We start from the raw sequence: 19,159 nt of genomic DNA on the forward strand, positions 1-19,159 counted from the left end.
TCTCTTCAATTATGAGTAGTTAGACCCATTATCTAGGGTTGTGGCTCAACCCTAGTGTGGGTAATTGATGGGTGTTGCAATTTAGGGCTAGATTGACTATGGGTGTTTGCTATTTGGGTCAATTTCATGGTTAAATACTGAATTAATGGTTGCAAACACTAGTTTGTGCTAAGTTGACTTGGGCTCTTCTTCAGAAAGAGAGCCTAAGTCTCCGAAATTGATCCAACAAGGAATTGGGATGGACTCAAGAGAATTGATAGTCCCAATTAAAGGGTTAAACCTCGAGAGATTAATACCCGACTTGAACCTTAGTTGCTTGAGCAAATATGCATACCCAATTGATCTTGAGAAAGTCAATTGGGCAAAATCATTCTTTCTACCGAGAGGTGTGAGAATGGGTAATATCGAGCAACAGTTATAACATATTCCCCAATCTTGTTAATCGTGTCTTAGATGCAATTACCCGTCAATTGGCCACCCAGGTGAAAGTTACTACCCTAGTGCCTTTTAGAATATTTGAACAACTTGTAGCATTTTACTCTTAGCTTAATCTAGTTGCAATTATAATTTGTAGTTTGATAACAGTTAAATTATAAAAAAAACCCAAAAATGAATAGAAGTGCAATTTGGAACGCTAAGCAATCCTAGGATAAATAGACACTCAATTCCAATTCTAGCTCTCTGTGGATATCGATCCCGACTCAAAATCGGGTAAAAGCTATTGCAACCCTCTCTTGCTACTTTTTAGTGGTGCGGAGTAGGCTGCGATCACTTTTTGGCGCCGTTGACAGGGAGCTAATGGTTTTGGCTATCTATTTAGTTAGTTTTGTGTATTATTCTTATTTCCTTTTTTGTTACTTACTTGTTTGTGTTACTACTCAGGTACCAATATGGCATTGAACAACACTAATGACCCTCTTGGAAACATGATTGCGGGAGAGTAGGTAGATGATGTTGAACAAGATGAGGTGTCTCTTGTACCTCAAGGACAACGTAGAGGCCGCAATGCCAATGCTAATCCAAATGACAATATTCTAGATCCTCCTCCGCCACCTCCAAGAGTGGCTCCCAGAGTACTTCCGAATCAGGGTTATGCGAGTGCTATTGTCCCACCCAGAATCCAGGCGGGCAACTTTGAGATAACCAATGTGATGTTGACCTTAGTTGAGCAACGTGGGTACTTCACGGGCGTTGCGGATCAAAATGCCTACAAACATCTCAAAGGGTTCGTAGATACATGTTGGGGAAGCAAATAGATGAATGTGTTCGAGGATGCTCTTAGGTTGAGACTTTTCCCATTCTCACTTCGGGGGAAGGCATTAGATTGGCTCGAGAGACTCCCCAACCATTCCATCACAACTTGGGATGAGTTGGCGGATAAATTCATTTTTAAATTCTTTTCACCAGGGCATATGGCGGCACTATGAGATGAGATATTGGCTTTCAAGCAAGAGCCCACGGAACCTTTGCATGAGATTTGGGAGCGGTATAGAACGATGGTGAAGCAATGCCCCAATAATGATATGACCGACGCTATGATCCAACAAACTTTCTACCGGGTCATCAATAAAACAAATCAATGCATAGTGAACCAATTTGTCGGGGCAACTTTATGAAGCTGTCATATGATGAGGCATGTGATGTACCTGATGAGATGGCTGACACTTCTTCTGCATGGCAAAGTAGAGCCAATGTGCCTCAAGGCGACCCTACGATTATTCATTTGCACAAGGAATTACATGACCATGGGCAAGCTATAGCGGAGTTGACAACTACTATGAATCAATTGGCTAAGGCACAGTTACAACAAGTCCAAAATCCTCGCCAAGTGAATGCCATGGAGGGTGTTAATATTCTTGTCAACAAGAGAAGGCAAAGAAGGCAACAAAACCAAGGGAACTCTGAGCAATTTGATAATGCATGTGATGGTTTTCAAAATGATGGTTATGATGACCAAAGTGAAGAGTTTCAATATGTAAACAATTATCAAGGCCAACGGGGCAACTCTTCCAACCAACAACAGTGGCGACCTCAAGGCAATTGGGGCAGCCAACAACAAAACAGTGGTAATTGGGGGAACAACAACCAAAACAACAACTAGGACAATCAGAACAACAATCAAGGCAACCAAGGGAATTGGAATGGTAATAACAATAATTGGGGTGGCAATAATAATCAAGGAGGATGGAACAATGGAAACCAAGGGAACCGGGGGCTAGGCTTTCAAAGGCCCCCAATGTACCAACAACCGAACAATCCACCACCATTTCTATCTCAAGGTCCTAGTTCTTTGGGTAATGATATGGGTAGAATTGAAATGATGTTCGAGCAGATGATGAAGAGGAATGCGGATTCTGATGCACAGTTAGCTTCTCACAACACCTTTTTCCGAAACTTGGAGGTGCAATTAGGCCAAATCTCTCAGTCATTGAATACTCGCCCAAAGGGTGCTCTGCCAAGTGATACGGTAGTGAACCTAAAGAGTGGGAACAATCATGTTATGGCAGTTACAACAAGAAGTGGGAGAGGCGGTGATGTGAATGCCTCTAAGCAAAAGCAAGTCGTGGATGATGATGTTGAGTTGCAAGATGACGAAGTCCCTTTGGTAGTTGAAGATGTGGTTGATGAAAATGTGAACAATGAAGTGAGGATTGATATTCAAGAAGTCGAGGTGGAAACTCAAAATGATGTGAACCCGTCTCAGGAACACATAATTGACATGCTGGAGCTGGTTGTGCCAAAAGCCAAGGCTCCTTTGCCAAGGCCACCTCCACCTTATCCTCAAAGGCTTGCAAAGCAGAAGAATGATAATCTGTTTAAAAAGTTCATTGACATGATGAAGAGCTTATCTATTAATGTGCCTCTGGTGGAGGCACTTGAACAAATGTCGGGTTATGCAAAATTCATGAAAGACTTGGTTACAAAGAAGCATTCTATGGACTGTGAAACTATAAAGATGACTCACCAAGTTAGTGTTATAGTGCATTCAATGGCCCCAAAGCTTGAAGATCCCGGTGCTTTCACCATTCCTTGCACCATTGGGAGTGCGAATTTTGCCAAAGCTCTTTGTGACTTGGGAGCTATTATAAATTTTATGCCCTACTTGGTTTTCAAAACTTTGGGTATCGGGCGACCTAGGCCAACCTCAATGAGACTTCAAATGGCGGATCGATCGATGAAGCGACCTTTGGGCATTATTGATGACGTGCTTGTCCGAGTGGACAAATTCATATTGCTAGCCGATTTTGTGATTTTGGATTGTGAGGTGGACTATAAGGTTCCTATTATCTTGGGAAGGCCTTTCCTTGCAATGAAGAAGGTGTTGGTTAATGTTGAAGCGGGTGAGCTCACTTTCCGAGTGGGAGAAGAAAAGGTTGTCTTTCATGTATGCAAATCTATAAAGCAGCCCAACAGTACTGAGGTGTGCTCTTTTGTTGACCTCGTCACAGCAGTGATAATTGATGACACCAGTGCAATGATCAATGTGGAGGACCCATTGGAAGCCGTATTCTTAAATCTTGATGTCAATGAGGATGCAAGCCGAGTGGAGTGAGTGAATGCTTTACATAGAATGAGCTCTTATTCCTATGATCCTAGAAAATTGTCTTTGGATCTTGAAAACCAGAAAACGCCACCAACAAAACCATCAATTGAGGAGCCACCGATGTTGGAGTTGAAACCACTGCCTCCATACCTCATGTATGAATTCTTGGGCTTAATTTCTACTTTACCAGTTATTCTTTCTTCTTGCCTTACTAACATGCAGGTTGAGGCCACTTTGGCGGTGCTTCAAAAGCGGAAAAGGGCAATTGAATGGACTTTGGCTGACATTGGAGAATAAGCCCCGCACTCTATATGCACAAAATTATCTTGGAGGATGATGCAAAGACTTCCTTGGAGCATCAAAGAAGATTGAATGAGGCAATGCAAGAAGTGGTGAAGAAAGAAGTGATCAAGTGGTTGGATGCCGGTGTTGTGTACACCATTTCCGATAGCTCATGGACTTCTCTGGTGCAATGTGTACCGAAAAAGGGTGGTATGACTGTGGTAACAAATGACAACAATGAACTTATTCCCACTCGGACAGTTACCGGATGGAGGGTATGTATGGACTACCGAAAGCTAAACAAAGTGACCCGAAATGATCATTTCCCATTGCTATTCCTTGGCCAAACGCTTGATCGTCTTGCGGGGCGTGCTTTTTATTGCTTTTTGGATGGATACTCGGGGTATAATCAAATCTTAATTGCCCCAGAGTACCAAGAGAAGACCACCTTTACCTGTCCATATGGAACCTTCGCTTTCTCTCGGATGCCGTTCAGGTTGTGTAATGCTCCGGCGACCTTCCAACGATGCATGATGGCTATTTTCACCGATATGGTGGAAGATATCTTGGAGGTCTTCATGGATGATTTCAGTGTGGTTGGTGATTCCTTTGAAGAGTGTTTGAGAAATTTGGATAGAGTATTAGCCCGATGTGAAGACACCAATCTCGTGCTTAATTGGGAAAAATGCCACTTCATGGTGGAGGAAGGCATAGTGTTGGGCCACAAGATTTCAAAGCATGGAATTGAAGTTGACAAAGCCAAGATAGAGGTGATTTCAAGGCTTCCTCCCCCCATTTCCGTCAAGGGGGTGAGGAGTTTTCTTGGGTACGCGGGGTTCTACCGGAGGTTTATAATTCAAAGGTGGTAAACCCCTTGTGCAAGCTATTAGAAAAGGATGCAAAGTTTGTGTTCGATGAGTAATGTATGCAAGCATTTGAGCTTCTCAAGCTTAAGTTGACCACTACCCTAATCATTACCGCACCAAATTGGAGCTTGCCTTTCAAGATCATGTGTGACGTAAGTGACGTTATGGTTGGGGATGTCTTGGGTCAAAAGGTTAACAAGATGTTTCATCCGGTGTACTACGCAAGCAAGACCATGAATGAGGGTCAAAGGAACTACACAGTTACCGAGAAAGAGTTGTTGGCTATAGTGTTTGCAATGGAAAAGTTTCAGCTGTATCTTATGGGTGCCAAAGTCATAGTGCACACCGATCATGCCGCCCTTAGGTACTTGATGATAAAGAAAGACTCCAAGGCAATATTGATGCGATGGGTGTTACTACTTCAAGAGTTTGATCTAGAAATTGTGGACCGAAAAAGTAGTGAGAACCAAGTGGTGGACCACTTGTCCCGTTTGGAGGAGGAGGGGAGGCCTTGTGATGGCCTTGAGATCAATGATTCATTTTTCGACGAACAACTCCTTGCAGTGTCAATGAATGATATGCCATGGTTTGCCGATGTTGCCAATTACCTTGTGACTGGAGTAATCCCGTGTGAGCTCTCTTCTAACCAAAGGAAGAAGCTCAAGCAGTATAGTTTGGATTTCTATTGGGATGAGCCATACTTTTTCAAGATTTGCACGGATGGTGTGATTCGTAGATGTGTCCCGGAGGAAGAACAATTGAGTATCTTAGAGGCTTGCCATTCTTCACCCTATGGTGGCCATCACGGAGGGGTGAGGACTGCCTCGAAAGTTCTTAGTTGTGGATTCTATTGGTCAATGTTGTTTAAAAATGCGAGTGATTTTGTGAAGAGGTGTGACGAATGCCAAAGAGCAGGTGGAATTTCAAAAAGGGATGAGATGCCTCTCAATACCATTCTTGAAGTGGATATCTTTGATGTTTGGGGCATCAATTTCATGGGTCCATTTGTTAGGTCTTGTGGGAATTCTTACATTCTCGTGGCGGTTGACTATGTCTCAAAATCGGTTGAAGTCGTGGCTTTGCCTAACAATGAATCCCGGAGTGTTGTTGCATTTCTTAAAAAGAGAATTTTCACAAGGTTTAGCACTCCCCGTACGATTATTAGTGATGGGGGATCTCATTTTTGCAATAAAGCTTTCGACACGTTACTTTCTAAGTACGGTGTCAATCACAAAGTTTCTACTCCTATCACCCTCAAGCAAGTGGTCAAGTGGAAGTCTCCAACCGGGAAATCAAAAGCATATTGTCAAAGACGGTCAATGCAAATAGGACTGATTGGTCGAAGAAGTTGTATGACGCTCTATGGGCTTATCGAACGGCTTACAAAACTCCGATTGGTATGTCTTCGTATCGGTTGGTGTTTGGGAAAGCTTTCCATCTACCGGTTGAGTTAGAGCACAAGGCCATGTGGGCTTTGAGGAAGCTTAATCTTGAGTGGGATGTTGCAGTCAATATTCGTGTGGAGCAGCTCAATGAACTTGATGAATTCAGATTCCATGCCTACTCCAGTTCGTCCTTATATAAAGACAAGATGAAGTACCTTCATGATAAATATGCTCGTGGAAAGGAGTTCAAAATAGGTGATTTAGTTCTCTTGTTCAACTCCCGGTTATGTCTTTTTTCGGGAAAGCTCAAATCCAAATGGAGTGGACCGTTTGAAGTTGTGTTTGTGACCCCTTTTGGTGCTCTTGATTTGAAAAATAAAAATGGTGAAGTCTTCAAAGTTAATGGGCACCGGGTCAAGCATTATCTTGGGAAAATTAATGATAGCCACGTGGTGGCGCTCCTTCATTTCAAATGATGTGATGGTAGGCGCTTCTTGGGAGGCAACCCATGTGTTTTTCTTCTTGTTTTCTTTGATTTTATTTGTAGTAGAGGATTGATTGTTGGGCTAACTAGTTGTGAGATGTTATAGGGTTGTGTTGATACTACAGGACATAGTGGAATAAATGCACAGGTCTCTGAAGTTTCCAGTGCGACCGTAGTACATTTGGTGCGTACCGCACTTGTATAGGTAAGATGAAGCGTCTCTAAAGTTTGCCACCGCGGCCGCACTACATTTTGTGCGGTCCGCGGTGGACCGCTGTGGACGCAGTCCATTTTGTTCGGACCACAGAGCGTTGCCTTCTCAAACTTGAATAAAGCAGGGCAGTGCGGTCCACGGTCCATTTAGTGCGGTCCGCACTGGTTGGTGAGAATGGGCCCCAGGGTTTTCTATAAATAGACCCTAAGGGACCCCTTTACTCTTTTCACAAAATTTGAACCTCAGAGCTTATAAACACCGTTCATTCGTATCTCTGCTCGTAATTAACTGCTTAGGATCATCATTCCTCAATTCATCTCATAACTGGTAACTTTGAAATCAATTCCTTGTTAATTTGTAATTTCGTTTAATTTTTGTTTTTCTTAGCTTCTTTTCTTCTTCCTCCCATATTTATTTCAATTGCCTAGGCTATAGTAGTTAAATTTTGAATTCATGAGGACTTTGTTAGTTTAATGGACTGGGAAATGATTTAGGGACACTAATTAGGTGGAAAATTGGACTTTAAGGCAAAATTTCATGAACCCTAATTTAGTGCCATTTTTGGGCACTCAGTGCGGATCGCGGTGCCCTTGTGCAGTCCGCAGTACCATTTTGTGCGGGCCACACTAAAGAACTTCTAGGAAGCTGAACATTGGGCAGTGCGGCCGCACTACATTTTGTGCGGTCCGCACTTGCCCCTGTGCGGCCGCACTACTATTTTGTGCAGTCCGCACTGTCACGATACAGAGGGTGGGCTGAACCCCAACCCTGTGTAGACCGCAGTCAATTTTGTGCAGTCTGCACTGACTCCTATGTGGTCGCACTCTATTTTGTGCGGTCCGCACTGGGCTGTTTTCTGCAACTGTCTGCAATTCTTCATGCCTGATCTGCAACTCATTCTGTAACACTGCTTTCAACTGTTTCAATGCTATTAATGAGTTCCTTTGATTATGTTTGTAGGCTATGGTTAAACAACAAGGAAAATGCTCGAAACAACCCGCCTGAGGTGAATCCTACCGAGGTGGAAAACAGAAAATGGTCAAACTCACTCCTCAAGCTAGGCAAAACATCAAGAACATGAGAAAGGCCATAAAAGTGGCTGATAGAGCCATTGACATGTTGGGGAGTGAGTACGAGCCCTCTCGTGAGATCTCTTCGGACTCAATCCCAGAATACATCCCGTATCCGGAGAGGGCCAGACATAGGGACACTCCTCCCCCTTCCCCCGCTGCCCAAGCATCAGTGAACATTTCTTCTGGGTCGTCTGAGGGCTCAGGTAAAGGTAGTGGGGAATACTCCACCTCTCCCACAGCTTCATTATTCGGGAAGGATGTAGAAGGAGGTGATGAGGATATTCAGGGAGATGAGGAAGTAGAAGTAGGGGGTGTGCCTCAGGTGGGAGGCGTTGCTAGAACTAGGAAACCCGAAGCTTGGGAGGATAGATTTTTAAGTGAGGTAGCATACCATAAGTTTTGGGAGTGCTGACCGGTGGGAAAATTGATTTCGGAGAGGAGCTTCATAGATAGAGACCTACTACCCCACAACCCCGATGTGCAGAGATAGTTTAGGACTAGAGTGGGCTGGGAGAACTTCCTAGATGCTTGTGTGGACGCCAACGAACACTTGGTCAAGAAGTTTTATTACAATGTAGATCACATAAAAAAGGGATCCAAAGTGACCAAGGTTCGGAACCTCAAGGTGTTATTTGATGGGAAGTTGATTAATGAATATCTGGGCTTCAATGATGAGGATGAGACTCTGTATATGGCAAAGATGGATATGGGCGAGGAGGTTCGTCCATGGCTAGCACAGTACCTGGCAATCCCAGGTACCGTCCCCGATTGGTTGATTGTTGGGGTCAAAATATTGAGAAGGACCTTGAACTTTGAAGCGAGGGGATGGGAGACTTTTGTTTGCAGCCGATTGGACCCTACCACTTATGACAACACCCTTCCTCTCCACCGAGCTGTATTGGTTGCTTCAATTATGGCAGGGTACCCCATAAATGTGGGAAATGTGATGTCCCAGATTATCACTATTGTGGGCGCGGAGCATGACTGGAACTATCCTTTCCCTAGTTTCCTCACAATGTACTTCCGGAACCTGAATGTGGACAAAAGGCGCTATGACATCAAGGTCAAGGCGACAACCCCATTTCTCTGGTATAGCATGAAGGGGGATGACAACCCCAAGAGCAAGAACTACAAAGTACCAGCTACTGCTCCAACTGGCCAGTTTGAGGAGTCGGTTGAGGTAGTGTCTTCTACTGAACATACCTCCATATGTCCAGATATCCCTTCCGGTCCATCCACATCCTCAGCTATTCCTCCTGGCCCATCTACATCATCAGGCCCGAAGATCCCATCTACCCGGGCCCATCCTATTACTGCCCACCATCTGAGCCAGGCACTTTTGAGTATCAACAACTAGATACAGACTGCCTCATCCAAGTTGTCCATTTTGACTACCACTGTAGAGGCTCAGTCGGTTCCCCCAGCTCCACAGGTGCCACAGTCGATAGAGGATGCACTCAAGGAGATACTTGACAACCAGAAGAAGATCCTCGATACTCGGGATGCGCTCTCAAAGGCAATCGATTCACATAGTAAGGCTCTTAAGGAGCTTTCTAAGGAGCATAAGAAGTTGCGGAAGACACGGGCCTCCAAGGAGTCCGTGAAGGTGCTGCGGGCAGATGTTGATAGACTGAAGGCAGACCAGCTGCCTTTAGACTTGTTGCTTGATGACCTAGTGACATCAGCTCACCCACATCCGGAGCAGACACAGAGGCCTCCGAAGAGGAGGAGGAGGATTCCTAGAGCTGATGATGCTATCATCCAGTTGGCGGACCCACCGGAGACTTCCTCCAGTCAGCCACAGGATGTACCAGTTCCAGAGCCTGTCGAGGTTCAGGCCCAGGTTCCAGTAGCAAAGGAGCAGACCGCCGGGAACCAATTTGAGGTTCCTGAGTACACAGAGGACCTAAGGACCACTCATGCTCCTATGCAGAAAGACATGGCTTAGGGAGTCTTCTATATCCTTTTTCTCTATTTTTTGGTGCTTATTTAGACTAGTTGGCATTGGGGACAATGCCAGCTTTATTTTGAGGGGTTAGACCCTACTATTCATTTGATGGATGACTGTATATATATTGTTACATTTTTATGCTTTCTTGATTTTTCATCTTTGGACTGTATATAATTTGATATTTAGTTACATTTATTACACTTTTATTTTACTTTGGGTCTGTATATAAAGTTACATCACATTGTATATATTCATCCCATCCGTTGTATATTCAAATCTCCTCTTGTATATATTCATTCTATTTTCCGCAAAATATTTCGTTTTTAGCTTCTTATTTATGTTTGTAGCTTTTTATTTTGTTTTGGACATTTTCAATAAGCCTTTAGTTTTCCTAATGCCACAGTTCTTTCCAAAGGTGGAGTGTTGTGTGAACCGGGTGGCTCTTCCCAATGATGGATGGAGTGACAATCTTCTTAAGGGTTTGAGTCCGTTTTCCTTTTGGTTTTTAGTAGTTTGTAGTTAAGGATACCTCAAGCAAAGCTTCACTTGGGCCTAACACATTTGCCTTTGATCTCATGATTAAAAACAAGCTATTGTGTTTAGGATGATGAAAGTCGTGACCTTGAGACTCTTGTGTTGACCAATAATCATCAAGTGATTTTACCATTGTGTTCTCAAATCATATCTAAGGTCGTTGTGGGGCCCCGAATCTATGTCTTTAGCAATCCCTTAACTTGTGTGGTGAGTAATTGAATTGTGAGTCCAAGTCCCGAGCCATTGGTCTAGAACTTGCCCTGAATGTTTGTTGTGGCGAAATCCTAAGTGAATTTTGACTTGAGACGTGATTATAGGTTCTCCTTGATCCAAAGGATAGTTTGAACAATTCCATAGCCTACCAATGATATGATCCCTAGTTAACCCTTTTGAGCCTTAGACCTTTTTCTTTCAAGAACCATGATACAAGCCTATACCCGTTCTAAAAGATACCCTTTCTTGCCACCTGATCTTTCTTTTAGCACATGGTAAAAGTATAAGTTTGGGGGGAGAGACGAGGATGGAAACAAAGTGGTAAAAAGGCACGAAAATGAAAAAAAAGGAAAGGCAATGAAAAAGAAAGAAAAGCAAAAAGACAAAAAGAATGTTCAAAGTGAAAAGAATAAAAAGGGATTCAAGAAAAAAAAGCAAAGAATGAAATGTGTGGAAAGTTGAGAAAGGAGAAAAAAAGGTTTGAAATGCATAAGATAGAGTGACAATATATCTCTCTAACCCCTTAGAAAGAAGTGAAATGACTCAAAGAGTCAAGAAAATGTGTGCCAAATAAATCAAAAGAAGTGCTTAAGGGAAGATGGAACCTACTTAGACCAAAACATGTCCTACCCTGAACCAAAAGCCTTCACAATATCTACACAAAAGCCGCATATGATCTTGAGTTGAATGAAACTTACATTAGTGGATACTCACATAAGGGGCAAGCATATGGTACTTAGAGTCGGACTTGTGACTTTTTCTTGAGAGAGATGAGTGAATTTCCATTAACCTCGGTTTGTGTGCCAATATTCTAAAAAGGTGAGGTTTGCTTAGGGAGAGTTGAGGATGTGTGAGTTTGGGTTCCACAGTGACCAAAGTAATTGAGAGAGTTCTTTGATGTGTTGAGTCAACTCTTGAAGCTCTTGTGTCACACTTGATCCATGGTTTTTCAAAGGTTAAATGTTGTTAATGACTCATTTGTATTGAGGGCAATTGTTAGTCACAATTGATGCTAGTGAGGTTGCTTTAGGACAACTGAAAATTTCTTGGATTTTTCCTTATGGGGTGGGTCTTATTTTGTTTGGTTGAGGACAAACAAAAGCTTAAGTTTGGGGGAGTTGATAACTAGGGATTTTGACGCATTTTATACTCCTTCTTGCTTACGCTTTGATTATATATTCATACAAAATAGTCCAAAAGGCTCATAAGTTGTGCTTGATTGCAGGTTTGATCAATAAAGTGACAAGATGTCAAAGATCAGCTAAAAAGGAGTGAAACTTGCACAAGTACCAAAGACAAGACAAACTCAGGAAAAACAGGCCTAGTGCGGCCGCACGACACTTTGTGCGGTCTGCACTAGGGAGATTCAGAGAGCTGGTACTTCAGGCATTAAGGCAGTGCGGCCACATAAGGTTTTGTGCGGTACGCAGAGTCAAGATTCAGAGAGGGTGAAGTTGGAGCTTTCAAGCTTGTGCGGTCCGCGGTCTAGTTTGTGCGGACCGCACTAGAAATCTCCGTTGCCGCAGTCCATTCTATGCGGTCCGCGGAGCATGAGTTCAGAGAGCCCAGTTTTCAAGTTCAAGAGCCTAGTGTGGCCGGACACCATTTTGTGCAGTCCGCACTAACCCCGTAGGGGAATTTTTGTCCAGTGTTTCCAGCTTAGTATAAATAGATCCTTTTTCCATTTTAGGGCATCAGACATTTTAGAATAGCTGCTGCGCTCGTGGGAACGTATCTTGTAGCCATTTTGGGAATTTTTACTTACTTTTTATCATTGAATCTTTATATTTAGCTTAGCAATTAATTAATATGTGTTCATCTTCATCTATTTCTCTGTTTTTCTCTTCAAGTATGAGTAGCTAGACCCATTAGCTAGGTTTGTGGCTCAACCCTAGTGTGAGTAATTGATGGGCGTTGCAATTTAGGGCTAGATTGACTATGGGTGTTTGCTATTTGGGTCAATTTCATGGTTTAATTACTGAATTAGTGGTTACAAACGCTAGTTTGTGCTAAGTTGACTTGGGTTCTTCTTGAGAAAGAGAGCCTAAGTCTCCGAAATTGATCCAACAAGAATTGGGATGGACTCAAGAGAATTGATAGTCCCAATTAAAGGGTTAACCTCGAGAGAGTAACACCTGACTTGAACCTTAGTTGCTTGAGCAAATATGCATACTCAATTGGTCTTGAGAAAGTCAATTGGGCAAAACATTCTTTCTACCAAGAGGTGTGAGAATGGGTAATATCAAGCAACGATTATAACATATTCCCCAATCATGTCAATCGTGTCTTAGACGCAATTACCCGTCAAATGGACACCTAGGTGAAAGTCACTACCCTAGTGCCTTTTAGAATATTTGAACAACTTGTAGCATTGTACTCTTAGCTTAATCTAGTTGCAATTATAATTTGTAGTTTGATAATAGTAGAATTATAAAAGAAAATCCAAAAAGGAATAGAAGTGCAATTTGTAACGCTACGCAATCCTAGGCTAAATAGACACTAAATTCCAATTCTAGCTCTCTATGGATATCGATCCCGACCCAAAATCGGGTAAAAGCTATTGCGACCCTCTATCGCTACTTTTTAGTGGTGCGGAGTAGGTTGCGATCACATACCCGACAGGTATGAAGGAAATACCTCAGGAAACTCACGAACAACAGGCACAAAATCTATAGAAGGAACCTCAATACTAGAATCACGAACATACACCAAATAGGCCAAACATCCCTTATCAACCATACGTCGAGCCTTCATATATGAGATAACCCTACGGGTAGAATGTCCAGGAGTCCCTCTCCACTCTAGACAAGGTAAACCCAGCAAGACTAAGGTCACAGTCTATGATAGCGTGGTAAGGTGATAACCAGTCCATCCCCAATATGACATAAAAATCAACCATGTCCAAAAGTATCAAATCTACTCGAGTCTCAAGACCCCCAATCACAACTATACATAAACGATGGACACGATCTACCACAATGGAATCACCCACCAGTGTAGACACGTATACAGGAGTACTCAAAGAATCACTAGGCATGACCAGATACGGTGCAAAATAAGATGACACATAAGAGTATATAGATCCTAGATCAAATAGAACTGAGGCATCTCTACTACAAACCAGAACAGTACTTGCGATAACTGTATCAGAGGCCTCAGCCTCCAGCCTGGCTGGAAGAGCATAATAGCAGGGTTGGGCCCCACCACTTTGAACTACATCTTTGGGATAGCCTCATGCTGGCTGGCCTCCACCTTTAGAGGTCTGACCTCCACCTCTAATACCTTTACATCCACCTCTAGCACCTCTAACTCCACCTCTAACTGGCTGAGCGGGCGGTGGAACACTTAGTGCCTGAACCATGGCACGGGAACCCTAATGATGAGAGCTGCTCGGTGCTAGAGGGCAAAATTTAGCAATATGCGTCGTGTCGCCACAAATATAACAAGCTCTCACTGCTGAGACTGCTGACCCTGACGGCTTGAATAACCACTCTGAAAACTCTGGAGCAGAGGTGCACTAATAGGAGCTAGAGGTACACTGTATGGTCGCTGATCAGAATACTGCATATGAGAACCACGACCACCTGGAGCACTGTGAGAAGCCTGAAGTGTTGAATGAAACGGCCTGGAAGGATGGCCCCTACCAAAAGAATCTTTGCCTCTAGATAAGGCACCACTGAACCCGCCCGAATGACGAGGCCTCTTGCCCGACCCCTGACTTCTCCCTTTTGATAGAACCATCTCAACTCTCCTGGCCACATTGACTGCATCCTGAAAAGAAATCTCGCTCCCCGTATCCTTAACCATCTGTAATCGAATAGGCTGAACGAGTCCCTCAATGAACCTCCTTACTCTCTCTCTCTCTCTCAGTGGGAAGTATAAGAAGAGCATGACAGGACAAGTCAATAAATCTGGTCTCGTACTGCATAACAGTCATAGAACCCTACTGGAGACGCTCAAATTGCCTCCGATAGTTCTCCCTCTGAGTGATAGGAAGAAGCTTCTCCTGAAATAGCTAAGAACACTGATCCCAAGTCAAAGCTGGTGACCCAGCTGGTCTAGCCAAACAATAATCTCTCCACCAAGTCTTGGCGGATCCACATAGACGAAAAGCAGCAAAGTCGACCCCATTGGTCTCCACTATCCCCATGTTTCGTAGAACCTCATGACAACTGTCCAAATAATCCTGGGGATCCTCAGAAGATGAACCGCCAAAAGTAGTAGTGAAGAGCTTTGTGAACCTGTCCAACCTCCACAAGGCATCAACAGACATAGCTGGCCCCTCACCTGTCTGTGCCACAACACCAGGCTGAACTACCCCAACTGGCTGAGCTGCTAGAGTCTGAAACTGGGGAGTCATCTTCTCCGGAGTGCGAGAAGTAGGAGTCGGGGCTCTTCCTTTAGCCTGAGAGACGACTGGTGCTACAGGAAGCAAGCCTGCCTAGGCGACACTCTCCATAAGGCCCACTAGACGGACCAGAGCATCCTGAAGTACCTGGGTGGCGAAGAACCCCTCTGGGACCTGAGCTGGTCCTGCTGGAACTATCTGGGCTGGAACCTCATCGTCAAACTCAACCTGAGGCTCCTCCATTGGTGCTGCTGCTCGAGCTTTGGGCTGAGCCTTTCCTCTACCTTGGGCCTTAGCACGCCATCGACCTCTGCCCCTTGAAGGAGATGCTACTGGGGGCTCAAGCTGTTGGTCAGCTGATGAAGCGGTACGTGTTCTAACCATTTGCGGAAGAATAGAGTGGAAGTTCAGTTAGCATTGATAAATCAAGTTGCACGATAGGAAAGAGTAGATGTGAAGTTTTTCCTAACTCTGTAGCCCCTGGGGGATAAATACAGACGCCTCCATACCGATCCCTCATACTCTACTATGCTTGTCCGTGAATTGTGAAACCTAAGCAACCTAGAGCTCTGATACCAACTTGTCATGACCCGGATTTTGCATCCTCAGGAGTCGTGATAACGCTTACTAGTGAAACCTAGGCAAGCGAATTATTCCAAGTATTTAACTATTTTCATTTTTAATTCCTTAACGATTGTGAGTTAACACTTTATAAACAGAGGAAATAATAAAGTGGAAGAATAAAATATAACAATTTAAAATAATACCGATACAAATCCATAAACATAAGCTACCCAGAACTAGTATCACAATCTCACAGACTATCTAAGAATACTACAAATAGGGGTCTAAAAGATAAATACAAAGTTGTTTCTGAAATACATAAAAGAAACATAATGGAAAGATAGAAGGAGATGCCAAGGCCTGCAGACGTATGTAGGACTACCTCGGGTCTCCGCCACTGGACTGAAGGCAGCAACCTCACTGTGGTCCAAAAGTTGCAGCACCGGGATCTGCACACAGTGTAGAGTGTAGTATCAACACAACCGACCCCATGTGCTGGTAAGTGTCTAGCCTAACCTTGGCGAAGTAGTGACGAGGCTAGGACAAGACTACCAAATAAACCTGTACAGTTATATCATATATATCAAGTAATAATGACAGAAATTAGCAGTTAAAGATGGGAAGGGGAAACATGCTGTGAGGAATATCATGTACAAACAAAATCTCAGTAAAGAAGTGAAAGGAACACAAACATTCAACTGTAAGCAAGAATAAGGAAATCAAAGACAAGTGCACGACATCACCCTTCGTACTTTGATTCTCATCCTCACCATAAGAATCAATATAATCGACACGGCATCACCCTTCGTGAATTAACACTCTCTCACAAATATCATGTACGACATCACCCTTCGTGCTTTTACTCTCGTCCTCACCATAAAAATACATAATTATGGCACGGAATTATCCTTCGTACATTATCACTCATATCTGCGGCACGACATCACCCTTTGTGCTTTTACCTCACAATATTAGCACAACATCACCCTTCGTGCATTAACACTCTCTCACAAATATCATGCACAGCATCACCCTTCGTGCTTTTACACTCTTCCTCACCCAAGAAACAATCACAAAGCAATTTGGGCAAGGGAATCAATAATATCACAATAAAATTCCGGCAAGGGAATAATAGCATAGCAACAATATTCCGGCAAGGGAAACAATATCATGAGTAATAACATCCCGGCAAGGGAGATAATATCAAAAGCAATAACATCCCGGCAAGGGAGACAATATCATAAACCTCTTCTCTTTTTCACAATTACTTCACAACTTAATTCTCAACTCGAGCCAACGCTCTACAATGTTCAATTACCAATAATACTTCCACAAGCCTTGTTCAACAATAGAAATCATCATATAAAACATGAACAATATGAAACAGAGTCACATCAATCATAGTATAAGACTCACGGGCATTCTTGAAACCAACGTATAGATACTCGTCACCACACCTATACGTCGTACTCAATAATTAACACATAGCAAATACGACTCAACTCTTAATCCTTCAAGCTAAGGTTAGACTAAAAAATTACCTCAATGTCACGAACACAATTCAAGCTTCAACTACCGCTTTACCTCTTGGTTCCACTCCCAATTCGCTTGTATCTAGTCATAATTTACTTTATAATATTAATAAATGCTAAATAAACCAATTCTAATGCATGAAAATAGGTTTTTTAGTGTTTTCCCCAAAAAGTCAAAAATCGACTCCGGGCCCGCTTGGTCCAAATCCAAAATTCAAATCAAAACTCGATTACCCATTCACCCCCGAGCTCGGATATACAATTGGTTTTGGAATCTGACCTCAATTTGAGGTCTAAATTCCCAAATTTTGATATTCTTAAGTTCTACCCAAAATTCCCAATTCCACCATGAAAACCCTAGATTCTAGAATGAAATCTTGTAAAAAGAAGTTAAGGAGTGAAAGAAATAAGTTAAAAAATCACTTACTTGTGTTTTGGGGAGGAAAGAGTCTCTTGAAAAATCGCTCTTATGTTTTAGGGTTTTGAAAAATGAGAAATGGCTGAAAAGTCTCGTTTAAATATACCCCTTTCAGACACCCACTGCTGACCGCATAAAAAAGGATCACGGCCGCGGAGCTCCACCGCGAACCGCGAGATATCGAGCGTGGCCGCGAAGACATGGCCTTGCTCGCCGCTGACCACATAAATCCCACCGCGGTCGCGAATACCCCACCGCGGACCGCGAAGCCTGGTTTCAGAGACCTGCAGCTTTCTCTGAACCTGCAACTATTATGTCTAAGTCCAAATTCACTCCGAGGCCTATCCCAAAACTCACCCGAGCCCTAGGGGCTCCAAACTAATCATGCACGCAAGTCTAAAAATATCATATGGACTTGCTCGTGCGATCAAATCATCAAAATAACATCAACAACTACGGATTCAACCTCAAATTCATAAAATTACTCAAAAACATTGAAATTTCTATTTTCTCTCAACTATAGGTCCGTTTTATACCAAACCACTTCCGATTCTTACCAAATTCCATAGATTCAACCAATTTATCATTTTAAACTTGTATCGGGCTCCGGAACCAAGATACGGGCCCGATACCATCAAGAAATTGCATTAATTCACTTCTGTAAGCCTTTATATTTTCCAGAAAATAATTTTCTTTAAAAATTTATTTCTCGGGCTTGAGACCTCGGAATTCGATTTCGGGCATACGCCCAAGTTTCAAATTGTACTATGGACCCTATAGGACCGTCGTATCATGGGTCCGGGTCCGTTTACCATGAATGTTGACCAAATTCAACTTTATTAAATTTTAAAAGTTAATTTCCTTATTTTACTTAGTTTTCACATAAAAGCTTTTCAGAAATGCGCCCGGACTGTTCACGCAATAAGAGGTTAGATTCAAGGCCTCGGGATAGAAATTACTTTCAAAATGAGTGATGACCTTTTGGGTCATCACAAAACACGACTAAAACTGGCAAAACAAATGCTTGATAAGGAAAAAAGAAAGAGATACTTACGGGCATAATTCCAAGCCTCAGGGAACCCGCTCGCATTGGCCACCACGTCCTCGGTTTTGATAAAAAGTAGTTGAGCCAAAATTGATGATTTGCCTTATCGTCCTTCTTCACCACCAAACATTTACTTCCTCGGTGGCGAAGGTGCAACATCGTCCCCCTATAGAAACTAGGGGCAAAGAGATGCATCAAGTGGCGAAGTGATACCCCGACCCCAGCTAATTCCGCATATTTTATAAGCATGCAGATAATCTTGTAGTTTTATGGAGAAAGTTGGGTCGGGCAAACCCTGTAATAGCGATAGAATTCCTCCGCCAATGGGAGAATAGGAAAGGAATAGTCAACATAGAAAGGGTACGTGTAGAAAGAGCAATACCCAGGGTGGTGTATTTGTACCATATCGCGCTCTGCTGGAATTAGATCGATATGGGCAGGAATTTTGAACTTTGCCCTAAACTCAGCGAGATTAGCCTCTTTCATCAATGACTCCGAGATCTCAGGATCATCCTCAGGCACCTTCGAAAAGTCGGACCTATCTTTTTCACTATGAGGGATTATTTCCTCCACCGTAGGAAAATTCTTGTCTTCAATGGCAACAGAAATACTATTATCATGAGAAGGCATACGCACCACCAAAGGGATAGGGTCAGTTGCCATGCCAGAACTAGAAGATACGTTAACCAATTTTTTTAGAGAGGAT

Source organism: Nicotiana tabacum, chromosome 10 (assembly GCF_000715075.1).
Source record: "Nicotiana tabacum cultivar K326 chromosome 10, ASM71507v2, whole genome shotgun sequence".
Classification (NCBI taxonomy): domain Eukaryota; kingdom Viridiplantae; phylum Streptophyta; class Magnoliopsida; order Solanales; family Solanaceae; genus Nicotiana; species Nicotiana tabacum.